This window comes from Poeciliopsis prolifica, unplaced genomic scaffold, assembly GCF_027474105.1.
Source record: "Poeciliopsis prolifica strain line A6 unplaced genomic scaffold, Auburn_PproV2 SCAFFOLD052, whole genome shotgun sequence".
NCBI lineage: Eukaryota > Metazoa > Chordata > Actinopteri > Cyprinodontiformes > Poeciliidae > Poeciliopsis > Poeciliopsis prolifica.
In genome coordinates this window covers 3,029,692-3,048,248 of record NW_026562427.1, presented here as the reverse complement: position 1 = coordinate 3,048,248, position 18,557 = coordinate 3,029,692, and the positions used below count along the sequence as shown (strand labels likewise).

The 18,557-nt window shown below is 37.8% G+C and overlaps 1 protein-coding gene across 2 annotated transcripts in view; it reads right to left on the bottom strand.

Annotated features, from left to right (window-relative positions):
- Positions 1-18,557, bottom strand: part of adgrb2 (adhesion G protein-coupled receptor B2) — a 241,880-nt gene that overhangs the window by 133,535 nt on the left and 89,788 nt on the right. The gene's annotated exons all lie outside the window — the stretch shown is intronic.

Here is an 18,557-nt window from a genome sequence, read left to right as displayed (position 1 = left end):
GTGTGAGGTGCAAATTGATTTGTAGGCTTAGTTTCACCAGCACAAGACTTAATCAACTCCCACAGCAGGGGAAACAATCCATGATTGGGTAGATCTTCTTCAGTTTGCCGCTTCTTGCCAGTGGGGCATTTAGCATAAGTTATATTCATAAAAACAAACAAACAAAAAAAAAAGGAGCAAAGAAAACGGATCAATGTCTGAGGTACATGATTCACATGTGATGCCAGTTTATGTATTAGACTACACTGCGCATAAATGATTGTCAATCAAAATGTTTAGCATTAACCTAGATCAGGAGGATGAACTAAGGTAAAAGATGAACATGATTAAAATACTACAACAATGATCTGCAAATTAACACTCAGAAAATATGCTGTACCACTTTTTTGCTGTTAAAGGTAAAAAATGTACTGTAATTCTATTACACTGAGCTTTGAAGATTTTTTTTTACTCCCTGCTTTCCCATCTTTCTCAATGTTCAATTTTTTTTCAGAAAATATCGTTTTATATCATTAGTTTTTTGTTTATGAAGCTCCTAAGTGCATTTTTGTTTGTTTGTTTGTTTTAAGGTGGAAGCCCTTGTCGCTTAGGAGAGAAAAGAGTTCAGTGAAGCATCGCTGGCGAGTAACGTCTCACATAAAATGTCCAGCGAGAGCCACTTCTCTATCTTATTGTTTTTCTTTGCCCATTGTTTCTCTCTCTTTGTCTCTGCTGCACAGAGGAGGAGTTAGATGGATGCCAGAGCAGAGTTCACGACGACCGAAATGGGAGATCAATATTTACAAACCCGTTTGAGCGTTGACCTTTCACAAACTCCACCATACTGTTTAATGTTCTGGCCTGCACTTTAATGGACACATCATCACGCACTTCATCAAGCTGTCCTGCCCCCTCATACGCCTACTTTATGCACTTGAGATATATTTTTTTTCCCTACAATCTCAAGGGGAGTTTATCCTTGGGATGTTTTGCTTGGAGTGCAGTAATAATTTTGTCAAAGCCAACTGGAGTATGACTGAAGAAAAGAAGAAAAAACGTATTTCTGCTTTAAGAAATGAAGTGATCACATCCTCTTAAGCTGTAGGCACTAAGTTGATTGAAAAAGCCTATTAATATGTTGAAGTGAATGTAAATCTGAGTGAGCTCAACATATGAATTATGAATCTGCCTTAATACAGGTGTTTTAAAGAAGCAAGCTTGATGCTAAAGGAGGTGTAATTAAATCAAGCACCTCTAATCCTGTTTCCTTTACCCCCCTATTCTGGTAATCGTCTGGGAATGCAGCTATTGATGCAGTTGCATTGAATTAAGGGCGAAGAGTTAATGTAATAATGTGGGTGTTTTCTGGCTAAATATGTCTCTTCAGCTTGGGCACAGAATCTTTAAATGACTCTCAAGAGCTCCTCCGGTAATTCCAGGGTGTCAGTAAACATACTGTAAGTTATTACAGAAGTGCGTTTCCACTTGGCAGGGTGCAATCGCAAATGTGTTTTCCGATACTTTTGGAGAAGACTTTAATCTAATTTTGAAGAAGATTGTAGGTCAGATTTAAAAGTACAAAGCTGTGACAAAAGGGTATGTTTTCCCCCTATTTTTGCTTTACTTTTCACCAATGTTAACCTCAAAGATACGCTTGCTAAAAATAAAATGCAGTTTTCAAATTATTATTGTTTTATTAAGGACAAAACATCACCCAAACCAGCTTGATCTTGTCTCAAAAGGTGATTGCTTTGGGTTATCATCCTCCATAAATTTGCATTGATATCACAAGGTTATAGTGATTGATAGTGACTGATTCAGAACTATTAGGTCAGGTGGATTTTAAAATAATCGTTTTTATTATTTCTACATTTTATGGAACATATAATTTAGCATTTTTATTTAAAATATCAATTTGTTATCACCTATGCTTTATGTTGTTCTTTTAATCTACATGATGTGACAGCCCAACAATTTTAAAGTCCAGATATTTTCTTTTGCGCTTTTCCTTTTTGCCAGATGACCTTCAACAAAAGTAACCATGTTAATCAAACACAAATGAAAAATAAATCACTCTGCTGCTCTAACCCTTGATTTATGGCTGTGCAGAAAGAGCAGAAATCATTCCTTGAAATTTAATAGTTTGCTGGGTCTTTCGTTAATAATCACTGGTTATTTTCAGTAAGATGGAATTCATTACTGAAAAATCACAGCGCTTCTAAAAGCATTCTTGCCTGCCTTCTTTTCTCCACAGCGCTTTCGACTTCATCGCGGTGTTAAAAGAGGGGAGACCCTCGAAAATCAAAAGCAAAATAAATCCAAACCGATACACGACCCAATCACCAAAGCTTGAATATATATGAGCAGGACACACATATCCTGTGATCCACATGATATTACACAAAAAAAATATAGCAAATAACTTTTTTGAGCTTGTATAAAGAAGGAGTCTTGAGACCCTTGGGACTTAAGTCTGCAGGGAAGACTGTGCATGGGCATTCGTTTTTGTGTGTAAGTGTATAGTTGTCACCGAAGTCCCGCTTTGTAAAAAAAAAAAAAAAAAAAAATATATATATATATATATATATATATAATATATTATATATATATATATATATATTTATATGAAGTGGCAAAAGACAAATAAGACAAATAAGACTGCACATGTCTGAGATTCCTGTAGTGTATGAGTAGTGTGAATGCAAACTCTGTGAACACATACAATCAGACAACCACACACACCGAGCTATTTCTCAACCGTATATCAAATCTGAGCTTATAGCTCTCCGGTTGCTGTCCATTTACTCCAGGGTCCGTCTGGGAGAGTCCAAACTGATAGAAGTGCACCATAATGGACTTTTTATAAGCCACTGGATAGACAGACCCACTCCATCTTTCACTCTTTCTCACTCTGCTCTAACCTCTTTGCCTCTCAGCAGCAGATATGAAGACAGAAGTTAAATCTGGTTGGAGCAGGGCTCTCAGTTGCCTGCTGGTGGGGGACTTGGGGTTGTCGCGTGCCTTCAAGAATGGACTCAGAATCCGGTCTAGTTGGGTCACATTGGCCAACAGAAGTAGGATACTTTTATTTTCATGATCTCTCTCCATCTCAAATCTTGATTAAATACAACATCAGAGAAAAAAACAACATCTGAGCATGAATTTTATATTATACATTTTGAGGATGTGTTAAATTCGATAAATAAAATTGTAAACTTATATTGTTTTACAATTTTAAGTGTTTTAAGTCATGGCTAGAAGATTGACTGATGACAGATAAAGGCAATATCTAGGATGAAATATGATAATACTGTCTTTGAAAAACAAAGACTTCCTAAATATTCACACCTTTTCCTGTGCCAGCCATGCTGCTTGTTGTCTTATAAATACAAAGAAATCCTTTGGTTTCCATACTTAATCACTCCCATCCTTATGAGCAACAATATTTCTGTACACATTTGTATTTTCTGTAAACAAAGGAAGATTAAAATAGTTTTGAGCAAGCAGTGCACAGGAACAGGTGGGGTGGGGGAGCTTTACTCCAGAACTTTTGTCTGGCTTCAAACCACAGAACAAAAAATATCTAAGCAGCTTGGAAATAGAAACCTTTTCAGACCTTTAAATTAGACCAAAGTCTAATTTCAAAATGGAGGGCCAATACAATACTCATAATCTTAGTACAGCAGCACTACGTCCTTATTAACAACAGTGAAGAAAGAAGGAAGAGTATTTTGTTCTAAGCATAATAGCAAGGCTCACTGCTTTGGACTCTCCAATTAGGCACAATGGCTTAACATGTGGAATGTACCTCTGCATAGTCGACTTTACTTATTCTGTGAAGTGTTTTAAGTCATGGCTAGAAGATTGACTTATGAGAGATAAAGCTAATGTCCATGATAAAAAATAATAATACTGTCTTTCCTTTTGTTCACTGTACATTTCCCCTTACCTATCAAATATCATTACCATTCAGGTGTTAAAAAAAAAAAAAATAAAACATATCCTCACCCTTATCCTGATGAAAGACTCCACGGCTACCAGTTTTTAGTTTCCTGCCAGAGTCTCCCTTTATTTAAATTTCAAATACCCTGCTATCCTTTGTATGGATGAATCCAGGCCAACATATTCGCATTAACACAGTTTCAAGGGCATTTGGGAGTGAAACAGGCCCACAGCATCACAGACTCTCTTTTAACAGAGGACATGTAGTACTTTTCATGTTTTTCTTAGGGTTTTTTCATATTTTAATTTTGCGCTAGCATTTGTCTTTGTCATGGTGACTTTTTTTCTGAGAACCTGTTAGCTAACCTGTGTGAATCACCCAACTCAGCCCAACCCTCTGCTTTCCATTGACGGTAAAGCAGGAAGACGCTGTGATCCAGTTCGATACTCGAGTCAAGTAAGGTCTTTTACAAGAGAGACCCCGCCAGAGTGGTCCAAAATACTTGTGGGGTCTAAATGACTCCATCACTCAAGAGTAAGTGGATTTTAAAAAGCTGCTCAGTTTACATTAATATTTACAAACTATTGGAGTGGAAAAAAGTATGGCCGGTAGTGTACCAGTGACAAAAAAATAAATCAATGAATTTAAAAAATCCTCATTGAAACATTTTTATATTCACAATACTAGACTGAACCTTACTTCAGATATATCATTTTAAGGTACAAGGAAAGATGGATCCTGCATTTGAGCAGTCTATAGATTTAGACTGCATAGATTTTCAACAAACACAGACCACTGGTCCATGAAGGATGTCAGATTAATTCAGATAAGCCTTCTAGCCAAACCTCATCTCCTACAGTTCTTCACTGTTTATATCCACCATTCCAATGTACACAATTGTGTAAAGCCACAATTATGTTCATGAAATAGTTTCTGTGCCAAAATGAATTATGTAGCGACAATAAACAGTGCAGTGGGTAAAGTGCAACAGGCAAGAAAACAATGAATTGCCAAAGCTTTATGTAGGTGTGATGAGGTACAGCAGAGCTGTTTTATTTATTTATTTTTTATTTTTATTTTGAGTGCCAAGACAAGAGCAGTGACATTGTTAATGCACTGATGACAAGCATTGTTTACTATGGTTTTTTTTTAAAGGATTTTAGCAGTACAAAAACAAGTACAATAGTTTTCCGGGTTGATAAAGTAACGATCAAATCACAGCCAAGGTGTATAGGATGAATTGTTGTGATGGCATTGTGTCCGAAATTAGAATCAGCTGAAATTCTTCGGCTCGTATCATTAACGAGTGATGAGCTAAATACTGAACTCAACTGACAGCCAATGAAAGCATTCAATCATTGGTAAATGTCATCCTTCCGTCTGTCTGTCTGCGCCTCCGAGGGTTTTGCAGCTTTTCTTCCGTCTGTCACACATTTGTCTAACAAAATAAGACACACTACACTTGGCTTCTTAACGCGCTCCTTATCAGGCAGCGGCTGAAATGTATGCATGTGACGCAGCGGCAGGAAAACATTGATTACTTGCTCACAATTGCCCGCTGCACTGGCATGCTGTTGCCATAGCAACACTGTCATGCTGAGGACATAAATGAACTGAGTCAGGGGGGGGGGGGGGGGGGGGGGGGGGGCGTGTGGGGGGGGGGGGGGTATTCAGGGGAGGGAGGGGATGAGGTAAGTGGATTATAAATCAGTGTCCGCACTCGTTCACCAGACCAGCGACTGAGCGAGGAGAAGTCGGCCGACAGTCGTTTCTGGCCATGTTGAAGGACAGCTGCTGTAGTGTTGCGATAACTCACATACTTTTTTCATTTTATTCCATTTTTCCCCTCTCATCCTGCGTGATTTTCTGCACCTATATATATATATATATATATATATATATATATATATATATATATATATATATATATATATATATATATATATATGTTTCTGTGTATAACATTTTAGTAAACGTTCCCATGTTTTAGTTTCATTCCTAATAAAATTTACAACTTATCTTTACTATTTTATGTACAAAACCTCCTATGGCAACAAGAGCAAAGTCTTTGATCCTTTTGATATGCTGCAAGTAAATCCCATCTGTATTCATTTCTCTAAAACTATGATAGTATATTTATATCACCCCACCCCCATGCATGCCATTTTTCTTATCAATATAGCCCTCAGTAAAAGCTAGTTGTTTTTGATCAATATTCTATTAAAATACACAACAATTAGTCATTTTTAGTTTTCTGGAAGAGCTTCAGAAAACATAGCATTTCAAAAGTTTCATAATGACACACACAAACAAGGATCCCAGGGTCTTTTGAGAATAAATATATTCCCCATCACCATTGATCGACATCCTACTGAACAACAAAGCTAAAGATGGACACATGGGTCATCCCTTTTTTCACACCAAACTCGCCTCCACCGTTTGCTTCACACTATCTCATGCTTTGCTTTTTTTTCTTGTGTTGACTCCAAAGCAGAGGTCTGCAAAATTAACAATCCAAAGAGCCATTTGCTCCTCAGTCCAACTAAATAAAACTTGTTTAGAACCCCAAATGTTACATGGCTTTTTGAAAGAAATAAATTGTTTTTGATGAACATCTACTGCAGGAAATTGCTAAGGAATGATTTGAAATTTTGATTTGGACTAAACCTCCCAGACCCCAGTCACGTTGGGGAAAATTATTTTACAAACAAATCTGATCCATAGTTACCATAAGTCAAAACTTATATGAATGAAAGGACAGACATATATTGCAGTATATTGGATACCTTGCCCTGACAGGTTGTGGGAGATCACCACACTATCCGACAAAACCATGGACTATTATATTAATGTCTGATCAGATAATGATCATACACACCTTGAAAATTAAAGCTGAAGAAGTTCAGAGCACTGACTACTAGGAATATTTTTTTTCTTTTTTTTTTCTTTTATTTTTTTTTATGAATCATCACAGACATCCACAAAAAACTGTCTGTAGCAGCCAGACTTTGATTCTTATCTTTGAAAAAACAGGGCACAGAAAAAAAAAAAAAGATGTTGAGATGGTGACTCCTGCCCTCAAACTCCCCTCCAGGTACACAACACTTTTACATGACTAACGTCTACGTTTTTAGCTGGCTTTCATCAGCTGGAGGGGTCAGGACAAGAGAGAAGATAGATGGGCAACATTTGCACACTGCTGTGCACTCCATAGCACCAACACTCCCAAGAATAAAAACACACACGCACACACACACACACTCAGGCACACGCAGTCAGGTCTATTGAGGTTTTTTTTTTTTCCTTCCATTTTACACCTGCTGAATGTTGTTTAATCTACTGCAAAACAGGATGATGAATCATTTCTACACTAGGTAGATTTATTGTTTCATTTTTTTGTTTTCCTTTATCAACCCGTCAAGCTCAAATGATGAACCTGGCAGGAAAAGATCAATTCAACGGTGATGTAGTGCACAGCTGACCCGGTCTGAGGAATTCATTTTTAAAGGACTCTACTCTGGAACTGTCCAGGTTAAATTTTAATATTTATATTAATGACGGCTCTGATATTTTTGCATGTGTCCGGCCCCGATCGCAACAAATGGCCCACTATGAACCTTGTTTTTACTTTTGGTTTGAAAATGAATTGGCCAGTCCTGAGGACATTTTCTGATAATTAATTGAGTTATTTATGGCTCCCTGGTTGTGACTGAGCCTCCTTAAACTCTTCTACTGCCAGTGAAATGTATTTATATTGTACATTTCGGCAACAAGGTGATTGAGAGGCCTCCACATAGAGACACAGTAAACAAGCAAATAAAATAAAATATTGAGAAGTAGAATGAATTAATGTTAATCTGTTTTTGACTCCTCCACCTAAAATGAATGGCACTATCTGCTCCTCAAACAGTTCTTGCTGAAAATATGAACACTTTGAGGAAAATTAATTTGCAGGTCCATCTGCATCATCCGGAAGATCTCTTGGCTCCTTTTAATAATTCTGTTAAAAAACTTCGGGCTACCGACATCTCCAACTTTGTGACTAAAAGCCGAGTTAGTCCTAAAGTCCTTTCTCACACCATTAGTGACATTGTATCTCCTGTTCCACCTTCTGTTTCCATCTCATTTGACTTTGTGAACATTTTCTTTCCTGTTTCTTAGAAAATGTCAGTCATATAAGAGATAATATTCCCCCTTTCATAATACGCCACTTGTCTCTTCATCCACACCTGCTCCTTCCAACCATCAAAGAAAAATGTACTCTCCTCCATATTTTACTCAACAGTTTAAGTCTGGTGCACCTGGATCTGCCCCACTAAGGTTTTCTTCATTCGTTCATTTAGTGCATCTCAAATTATAGATCTGATGAAATGTTCAGTGTAATGTTTACTATATAGTTTCTCCATACAACACTGACTCAGGGGAGGGGGGGGAGGGGGGAGGGGGGGGGGGCTGGCGTTTTAAAAAGGTGATACATGCATAAAGCTTTACTTACTCAGTAGAGAACATGTAAAAAAAAAAAAAAAAAAAAAACGCAAAATATATAAGGAAGTAAAAAGTTGGGTGAGTACTGAAAACAATTCCTGTGAGTTATTACAATGGTGCTTTGTCATTATGTTGTATTTCTGTACATGTGTGTGTTTCAGTCTCTTTTTTTTCTCATTTGGTTATAAAGCTCATATCACAGAAACTCTTATTTTACTTAGTGCTTACAGCAGATGGTAGATGTTCTATACATGCTGAGTGAAGTCTCTTTACCTGGTCACTCCAAAATAATCCAAACAGGGCTTGATGCTTCTGTAAAAGGCTTTTTGCTCGCTTACAAGAACACCTCCACCTATGCATTAATACCTTCTGCCCGTAGAGAGAGATCTCAGTGGTTTGTGCTCACAAGTCAGATGCGGTGACCTATAACAGGTGTTCATAAGGATTTGTCATAAGGTTCTTAATGCTCATTACGTTCGAGGTTCTGAAAAGAAAAGAAAAATCTAAATCTTCATACACGTGCTTTGTCCCTCTCTTGGGGAAGTAAAAGCAATAATGTCAATGCAAGTAAGCATTTCACTGTTTACTGACAGTGAAATACTTCTGTCCGGTCCGCCATAGTGTGCACTGGTCCGACTGAAGCGAACACATACACACAGAAAGTTAATATGGCCTGAAGTGAGAAGATCTCTTTGGAGAGGCTCAAGAGCCAGCAGTGCTTCACTAGATCTTGTGACAGGCTGAAAATGTTCATGATTTTCTTTTCTACCCCTGCCTAAAGGTGTTGCAGACAGCTTATTTCAAGGTGTTACACGGAGAAAGTTCCTGGATAAATAGCTGTTACTATTCAGCACATGAGGCTAATAGAGATGGCAGCATACTTATCCAATGTTGGGGAAGAAAAGGGTGTTCCATGCTTAAGAGTTGCACTTTGGCCACGGACGATGGAATAGCAACCCGACTGCTCCTAGGAAACTTAATACAAAATATTTTATTGACGTTTTTTCTGGTGAAATGACTCTGTTTACTGGAATCAAAAAACGTGTCCTAACACCCACTCACACAAGAAAGCAGTGATGTGTGTGGGTGCTACCTTCATGGAAGTATAATACCAAATGAAAAACACTTTTTAGAAAGGTTTCAGTGAGTTTACCTTAAAGTAAGCCATTTTTTTTGTTCCTATTGTTTTGCCTTTTTTAAACTGTTGTAGAATAATCGAGTAAGATGTGTTTCTTATGCAATTATTTCTGTCACTGTTGCATGACAGTGTAAATAAAATATTGTATTCTGTTTTCACTCATGAATTTACATAACATCCCAACTTGATTGGAAATGGAGTTGTCTGAAATGGTATGCAGTGTCATGCTTATAGTCCCAAAAAGTTCCCATTTCAGGAATCAATTTTCAATCTTCTCTCAAAAAGAACAAAGAGGAATGCAGTCTTTAACCATTACTTTATAGACTCCAACAAAGAAACAAACTGAATAAATTTACATATCAAAACACAAAGTACTAGTACAGAGCAGTACTCCCTACGGAGTAAGACTGATACTATATCATGTAGGAAACATTCTCATAAAACACAAGATCAAAAATGTTTAGATTTTCTTATCTCTACAATTCCTTGTGGTGTGACAGAACTTGAATAGCATGTCCCAGAGGGAAGCTCACCCTGAGCCCACATGAGTGTCATGTACTAGCTGCATGGATGTTTTCCATATGAATACATGGCACAAGCCATCTCCTTTCCAATGCAGGGTGCATGATTCTTTGTCTATTCTTATCTACTGCTGAACTGTAGTAGTTTTTAGCATACATTTCCTGCATCTAAGTTACACATTCATACTGAATTTGGCAAGAACTGCCCTCTAACCCTATCAGTGGATTCTTTAGTAGAAATGATGCAACCATTTTTATTTTTTTTTTAAATATGTGAAAGGTTCTTTTTGTGCTAAGGACTAAGACATGAGCGAAACATAAAGACAAGGTGTGATTTTTCATGAAGCATTACAAGTGTCATGAATGGAGATTCTTTAAGATACTGACTTATGGACAAAATACAAAAGCAAGCCATACGTAAGTTTTTTATTTATAGAGACTTTGTATAGCGGAACTAAATGTTGCAATGTTTAATGTTCCACATAAAAAAAAATTGCTAACAAAATGCACTGAGCCTTGCGGTAGTAAAGTGACAACCTGTGGGAAAGTTTAAGAGTTGAACACTTAAGCAAGGTTCTGTAAATAGTTAGAAGTTGTGTACCAATCACAGTGTGTCGACTGTTCAGACATCTTCAAAGCAGCAAGGTAGAACAAGGATCGCCTGTCATCTCTCACATGCTTGTTCCTTCAAGGCACAAATCTGCCTCCCTAACCACAACAACTCCCTGTCAATCTTTCCGATGCCTGGTACATGTTGTTGAAGGCTGCTGCTTTCATGGTTATTGTACTTTTATGTCTTTTAACCTACCCCCTCATTTTCATTTTTCCAGCTTGAGTTATCTGCCGTCGCCCTCTTGGCACAATAGAGCTTAAAATGCAAAAGCTCCCCTTGTTCTGATTCAACATCATCCGCAATAGTCTTGGTACATTTTTTAAGGCTATTTTTTTTTTTTTTTATCTGGAATTGAGTGCAGCTCAGGATAACAACCAAGCAAGTTGCAAAACAAGCCACTTCGCATTTTTCTTTTTGTTTAATTGAAACAAATTGGAAGTCGTCTCATGAACTTATTGGTGTGATCAAGAGAAAAATCTCAGGGAAAAACATCTGCGTGTCGCCTTTCAAGGGAAAGACGACGCGCAGTCCCAAAGTAAGATCAATATGGGACTGTGAAAAATGTTAATATCAGAATAAAGATAGACAGAGTAAATTCATATTGGACTTTTATGATGTTTTTTTTCAAAAAACTATCAAAAACAACCTTCCCCTGCTTGAAACAGTTGCTAAATAGCTGTTTTGTCAAGAGCTCTCTTTTTTCTTTTTTTTTTAATGACTTAACTGAGCCAAATGGGAGGGTGACCTGCATAGAATGGATCGAGAGCATCTCGCTTGAAATTGAGTCTGGACTTTGACCACATCACTCAAATTGTGTTTTTGTTTTCACCGTTCAGACATGTTCTTGACGATGTGTTTTGGATCATTTGCCTTGCTTTAAAACCAAAATTGTTGGCGCTATTCTAGCCTACTTAATGTCATGCAGGGTATTTCTTGACTTTGTAGGTCTGGCAATAATCAGGCTTGGGTATAATTAGTGAAAATTAATAAAAATGTGCTTGATTACATGGTGACTAAAACTTGTAAGTATGGAAATAGAAGGAGTGTGTCGAAGGGCAGGTACTTTTTTTTAGCACTGTACATAAATAAAAATTATGTGGTCAGCAACTAATGATGCTTGCAAAATATTGCTCCCCTTGACTCCTCCAAAGCACATTGTACATGATATGTAATTTTACCAAAAAACACAATGAGAACCAGAAAGACAGCCATTTTACAACAGAACTGCATGCTATTCCCCAGTATTTATAGACCAGCCTGACAGAAAAGTTTCTGGGGCAAAGTCTGATCTAAAACCAGATTCACAATATGTTTCTGGCTGTCATCTATATCCATGTGAACATACCATCAAATCTTTTTTTTTTATTATTATTATTTAAATCATTACTTTTTATTTAAATGACGTCTTAAAGACAGCAGGGAATTGGGCAAATGGATCCACCATGGGCACACTGCATCACCTCATGAGAATTCACACCACTTCCTTCAGCAAATGAGATGCTGCTGGCTGCCTTATCGCTCTACATTCTGTGGATTCCACTTTTCCCTAAGTCAACTGTTTTTTTTTTTTTTTTTCCGGTTTGTTTTGCTGGTTGTGATTGACATGTAGCTCTGAGTGTGGGTGTTCTGATAAGCCAAGAATCAGGGACCTTACAGGTTACTACATGATAAATCAGAATGAATTAGCAGCAGCAAGCCTTCTGTTTCTGAACAGATTCAATATGATATTGATTACAACTCCCAGATGCTGTTTCTTCTTTGAGCTTCCAAGTTTCCCATGTCTATAATTATTTTCTGTTTTGTTTTCTGACTTCTGCAGCTTCTTAAATACACCAACAACGATAACACAGCTGTGTTGTAAAGAATAGATTTCCTCTCCAAAAAACAAACAATTTGTAGTTTTATTCAGTGTTTTTTTAAGTCTATGATATTAGAAGAGTCTCAAAGAATGGACTCATGTGGTTATGTTAAATAATTCCAGATCTGGACGTAGATTTTGAAGCTTTCAATCTGCTTGTGTGTTACTAGAGGTTTAATATTTTGTCTGTTGAGCCGAAACAAAAATCCGATGACCCCCCCAAGCATGATGGATGCTCATATGGTAAGGATGAAGTTGACTGTTAAAAAGCTAATAACCATGTCAAGGTCTTTGCCTGTATGAACTTATTTATATTCCTGTTTGAAAGTTTTCCATCTCATGTGTGTCCTTTCATTTGGCTATTTTATAAAAACAATTAAAAGCAATGTTCTGATTGTACCTTCGTAAGGAGTTAGGTGATTTGTGGTACAGCGGTTCTGCATGCAACCTGAGATCACAGTATAGTCACCTCCCCTGACAAAGTCTTTTTGATTGCAGATTGATGTGATGCTTGTCTTTTTGTCCTTGTAAGATTAACTGAAATGATGATGATGGTGGCGGTGGTTTATGTTGTACTGGAGATGTATCAATCAGACTTTTTCTGCCCAATGCCCAGAGACTACAAAACAGAACGCAGGAAGAGAGTGTGCTGCAAATGTAGTAGTTTGAAAACCAGAAGAAAATGAGGAGGTCGCATGATTATCCCCATTTACGAATTACAATATGTCACTAATCTGCGTTTGTTTTCTGATAAACTCAAAGACGTGCTCCCAGGTAAATGTTGTTGGTTGATTTATTGATTGAAAAGAGCAGTGTCTTTTTTTTATTATTATTTGGTGAATTTTAGACTCAATCAAGAGGAAATGGCTTGATTGTTGTTTTTGATTGGATGATTGTTGCTTCAGTTGTCCTGCGGCTGCGTGGAAGGTCAGGCTAACTGGTGCAATTGGCTCAATTACAGGTTTGTTTGCTTGCTGTTCGTTTATTGCAGATGTAGAAGATGATGCAGCTCTTCTGTGGATCAGACTGTTGGAACTTCAAAATCACATTAGTCTAATGCATGAATAACAGCACTTTTTTTTAATGTAGCAACTTGGCAAAAAATTCAATTGTCAGGAAGACATGTAGGTTTTCCATTCTGCCACATTCTTCTTCAAAATTTCCTGCCATGTATTAATTGTGTTCACACAGATGGCTCTACAATTTTGCTGCGGCTGCATAGAAAGTAAGCAAACAAAACAATCTACTTAACATAACCATGATCAGGTGCCAAAATGGTACAACAAATAGAGGAATTGACCATGGCATGTTGTTCTATGGGTGCGATAGTGTATCTGAAGTGAAGTTGGTCATAGCAGACCAGTCATGATGATACTGTGCTGATCCATGACCGAGTCATGGATCTACCAACGCTAAAGCTTTGCAGTCTCTGTCACTGAAAGCCAAATTGCACTTTTCTCTGCTTCTGATGGGAAGGAAGTATGTCATTAAACTGTTATTGTTGTTAGAGATTACCTGTCCCAACACCCTAGGTCAGACCAAGGCCCTAATCGATGAGTTTACAAACTACTGGTTTCAGAATCCCTGCCAGCTCTAAAATTCCCATTCATGCTATTCACAGCTGCTTGCACCACCAGTCAATCGTGTGACCACATTTTGCACTGTTGGCTATATATTTTTATGACATTTAAATATATTTATGAACTGTGTTCTTAATTGCCTTGTTGCAGAAATGTGTCATACAAATAAACTTGATTGATCCAAAAAGCAATGCGTGCCGTAGCTTAGCACTAACGTAAAAACTGATCAGCCGCACGATAAAAGCGAAAGTGATTCTGGAGACTCATTTTTGAAGCCATCACTGTAACTTTCTCACCCAAGTAGCGGTATGCATTTTCAAGTTTCAGCAGTAGTGCCAGCAAGATCATGCGAGTGTAGTTGAAAAGGAAGCGGCCAGCGAAACTAGTCACCTTTCCACTGTACATTCTAGAACCTCTAAACGAGTCAGGACATATTTGCAGGAATGACTTGCATCTCTTGAACAGCTGTCTGTGCATTCCACAAAGTATCTGATCAAAGAAAGTGGCAGTTAGATGGAAATAAAAAAGAACAGGCAGGAAAAACTGATGGGGACGGTGGGGAGGGGGGCAATGCATGCTTAACTGAGCTCACCCAAAGCAGTGATTAAACACTCTGGAGGCTGAGAGTGTAGAGAGCTCAAATAGCTGCACTTAAGCACTTGAAACACTGAATGTGCCATAATGACGTTTGCATAAAAATAACACACAAGCAGCATCTGAAATCATTGTGTGCAATTACCATGCCCGACTGAGTGCAGCTGAGAGTTTATCACTTAAACTTTTATCAATTGGAACATGATATAGTGGGATCAACACCAGCTTTAAAGGGGATTCGGATGCAGAGTGATGGTAGGTCGACCCTTACCCTTGGGTAGTCTAAGGATCATTAAGACCATCAATGGGGTAACAGCCCTTCAAGCAATAAGGTAAAAAAGAAAAAAAAAAGATGGGTCTGCTGTCCGAGAAAAAGGAAAACAGCTCCGTTACACGTCATTACAGCCAACTGATGTCGGCGTGTAGCGATTCTTTTCCTTAACTGTATATCTACGCTCGCCTACATCTGTGCTCGGGAATGTGCCCGGGGAGAGGGTAATGAGGACCGCTGGGGCTAGTTTAAGAAACCAGGGTTCACTGGCAAAGAAGTGAGCTGGAGCTTCGATGCGATCCAAAGCAAAGGCAAAAGGGACGGCAGCTTCTGTGGTTTCCAGTTGTATGATCTCAAGCCCATATTTCACCAGAATTCAGCTGTCTATCTCCAAAGCAGCACACTGACCCCTAAAATTCCCTTTCAAGCAGACTACTTTTAGTCATCTAAGGAGCAAAGTTAAGCCCTGTGGACATGGGAGGAGTTTCTAGTGTTTTCTCAGATTCGGTTGCAAATCTGAGAAAACGATTCTGTAGGGCAACATACAAGTAAAATATAAAACCTGTCAAAAAAAGAAATGCCATCGTCTTCTGTCATGCAAAGCGCAGTGCTGGAATCTGGTCAGCTGCTCCAAATTGTTGATGAATCTACCAAGATTCCTTCATGTTACTTTATTTTTGAAAGAAACTTTAAAAACTTCGACCCATTTCAACCCATTGAGTTGTGGAAAACCTAAGTACTCAAGAAATGCCATCGTCACCAGCTGCACAGTTTAAAGTTCATAAATGGCTTACACTCACAGATGTGGAAATCACGCTATCCCAGCTTACAGTAGCAGCCAACCATTGATTTACTGCATTATTTTCACTTTAGAAAAAATTTATGCAAGTTTTTGTTTTAAGGCTAGAAGAAGCTAGTAGCTGAAATGAATTCAAGCTTGTATCTACATTTTTTAACTTCAGAGGTAATTCATGTGCAGTTTTTAGTTTTTGTTTTATACAAAGACCTTTAGCGATGCAGCATCTCATGTTTCCACTTCCTGTGTAATAATTTAAACCAAATAGTTTTTTTCATACAGCACCAATTTGATGTAATGCACATCAAATTTAGATGCAGACATATCTAGTCAATTCAAATCTACCACATCAACAGATTCAAGATCTATTATGTAGATTTCATTCCGATCTACATCTAATCATGAAACAATTCAGTCCACTTCAGCTTATTGTCTCACATTTTAAGTTTTTTGTCTAGCAGTCATTGCTCTTCAGTGAGCATGTAGCTTAAAGTGAGTTGTCGGTCGAAATGGGTAATACTTTGCAGAACAACCTCATACTGAGCATGCAGGTGGCAGAAGTGGTCAGGAGAACGTCCCTTCAACAAGAAAAACAAAAACAAACTAAAAACTTCAGCAGACCATGGGTCACTGTGAGTTTGTGAATTGAAAAAAACAAGAGCAAATACACAGAAAAACACACACATTTGTCTGGGAGTACTGTCTAAGTTTTGAATGGTCACAGCAGTTCCTTTAGTTACTTCATGAGAGTTGTTCACAACATCAAGCAGAGTGTTGAGGGAGAAAATGGATTTAAACAGGCCATCTTGTCATCTATTGCAACACAAAATGAAGGCATTGGCAGGAATAGCTCAGCTGATTGCCCCCCTTCCAGGAAGGTCTCACAGCTGACATCCTTCGGTCTCACAGACATAATCATCACCTTCCATCAGCGGTGCAAAACATAGGTTTGCATTACATGCGATGAACAGGAATGCCATTCATCCCCATTCCTTTGCTAAAGATGGAAGGAAAATTGTTTCTAGCAAACACTTTCACATTTGTTTGTAGATGTGTAAAGGATGTGATCAGGCACAGCACTGATTAGGAGCCCCTCCGCTCCTTCACCTCAACACCTGTTGCTCTCCCACACACACACACATTCAAACACCTGCACACTAAAGGGGCATCCAAGCATGTGCCCCTTTGAGAATGAGCTTTTATCTATTTTTATTTAAATTGTTTTCTCATGTGATGACAAAAAAGATGGATAGGCAGAAAAGAAAAAAATCTGAGGCACAAAACAGAGGAAGGGAGAAGGATAAAGTTGTAGGTATAAAAAAATAAAAAATAAAAAAACTTTTCAAAGTATTTGAGAAACACTAATAGAGAGCAGGCTTGGAAATGTTCAAGTTGACTAAGTTATTAACAAAATGACAGTTCCCTAGTTTCTTGCTACTGTGTGCTGTATTTAGAAGAAAATAAAATGATCTTGCTTGTAGTTATTTTGTTGTTCAGACAATAATGAATCATAAAACAGATTGAACTTAATTATAGAACCTGGCAACAACTGATACAACTGAGTTAATTGTCTTCTCTTAATATAGCAATATAGCAGTGCTGTGATGTGTCTAATGAGTCTGATTATATGTGGCATCCTGTCAAAAGCTTTTATCCAGAAATTATATTTCTTAAAATTTAATGATTTTTTTTTTTTTTTTTTTTGGGGGGGGCGGGGGGTTTAATCCACTTAAAACAAAGTTCATAACATTCAATTGTTTGTATTTCTAACTAGATAAGCCAGACAAAATCCCAGTTTTGCCAGGTGGGGTTAAAGCAAAGTCATTTTTAATGAACAGCTTTTGGGAACATCCTCTGGTAGATGATCAGGTTTGGTGACGACTCCTCTGAAACTTTTAGGGATGGTTTTGTGACCCATATGTTTGCAGAGTGCCAAAATTCAAATGTCATTTTTCATTTCTATGCGTTCAACATCAAGTTAAGAATCCATACTTATTAGATTTATAAATAACTAAAATAATAGAACTTGTTGCTGGTTTTGCCATGGCCACTCATATATTACAGTCTATATTTTACCAACCTACCACCTTTTGTGAATAAATGTTATCTTTTATTTTCTGATACAGTATCACATAAAAAAAAGACTAATCATAAAAATGGACGAGCATTTATGAATTAAAAAAATAAAGACAGAAAGGAACCATATGCACAATATGCACAACCGCAGCAACCTCATCTCATCCATATTGATTTCCCACTGGCCAACCAACTGCTTAACCATCTTTGTGGTGACAGTTTGACCCATGAGACCTGTTAGATACCCCACACACATGCACACTTGCAGGGGTGTATCCCACAGCCTTTAGGGAGCTCCCTAAAGCATTTATTGACCACAGAGAGAAAGTGGCTATTAATCTGACAAGGGGCTTAAAAGCCTGTCTCCACCTGTTCTCTGTGGACTTGGTTTTATGACATGCGACTCCATGCATGTGGGTGTTCATGGTTAAAATGATACAAAGACACAAATGTCTGTGCTTCTTTTTTGTGTCACTATGTTCTATAGCAATGCAGCCAATTTATGAATAAAATTCAAAAACAAGTCACCATTTTGTGTTTCTTGCTCCATTCGGGGGCGGTGTTGTAGCACTACCAATACGTGACAATTCATGATTTTATCACGCTGAAAATGATTCACAGGATACTTTCAAAATAAGAATTATTCATGACCTTCCCGTTTTTCTTCCAATATAAATGACAGGACACCATCCATCAAAAAGCA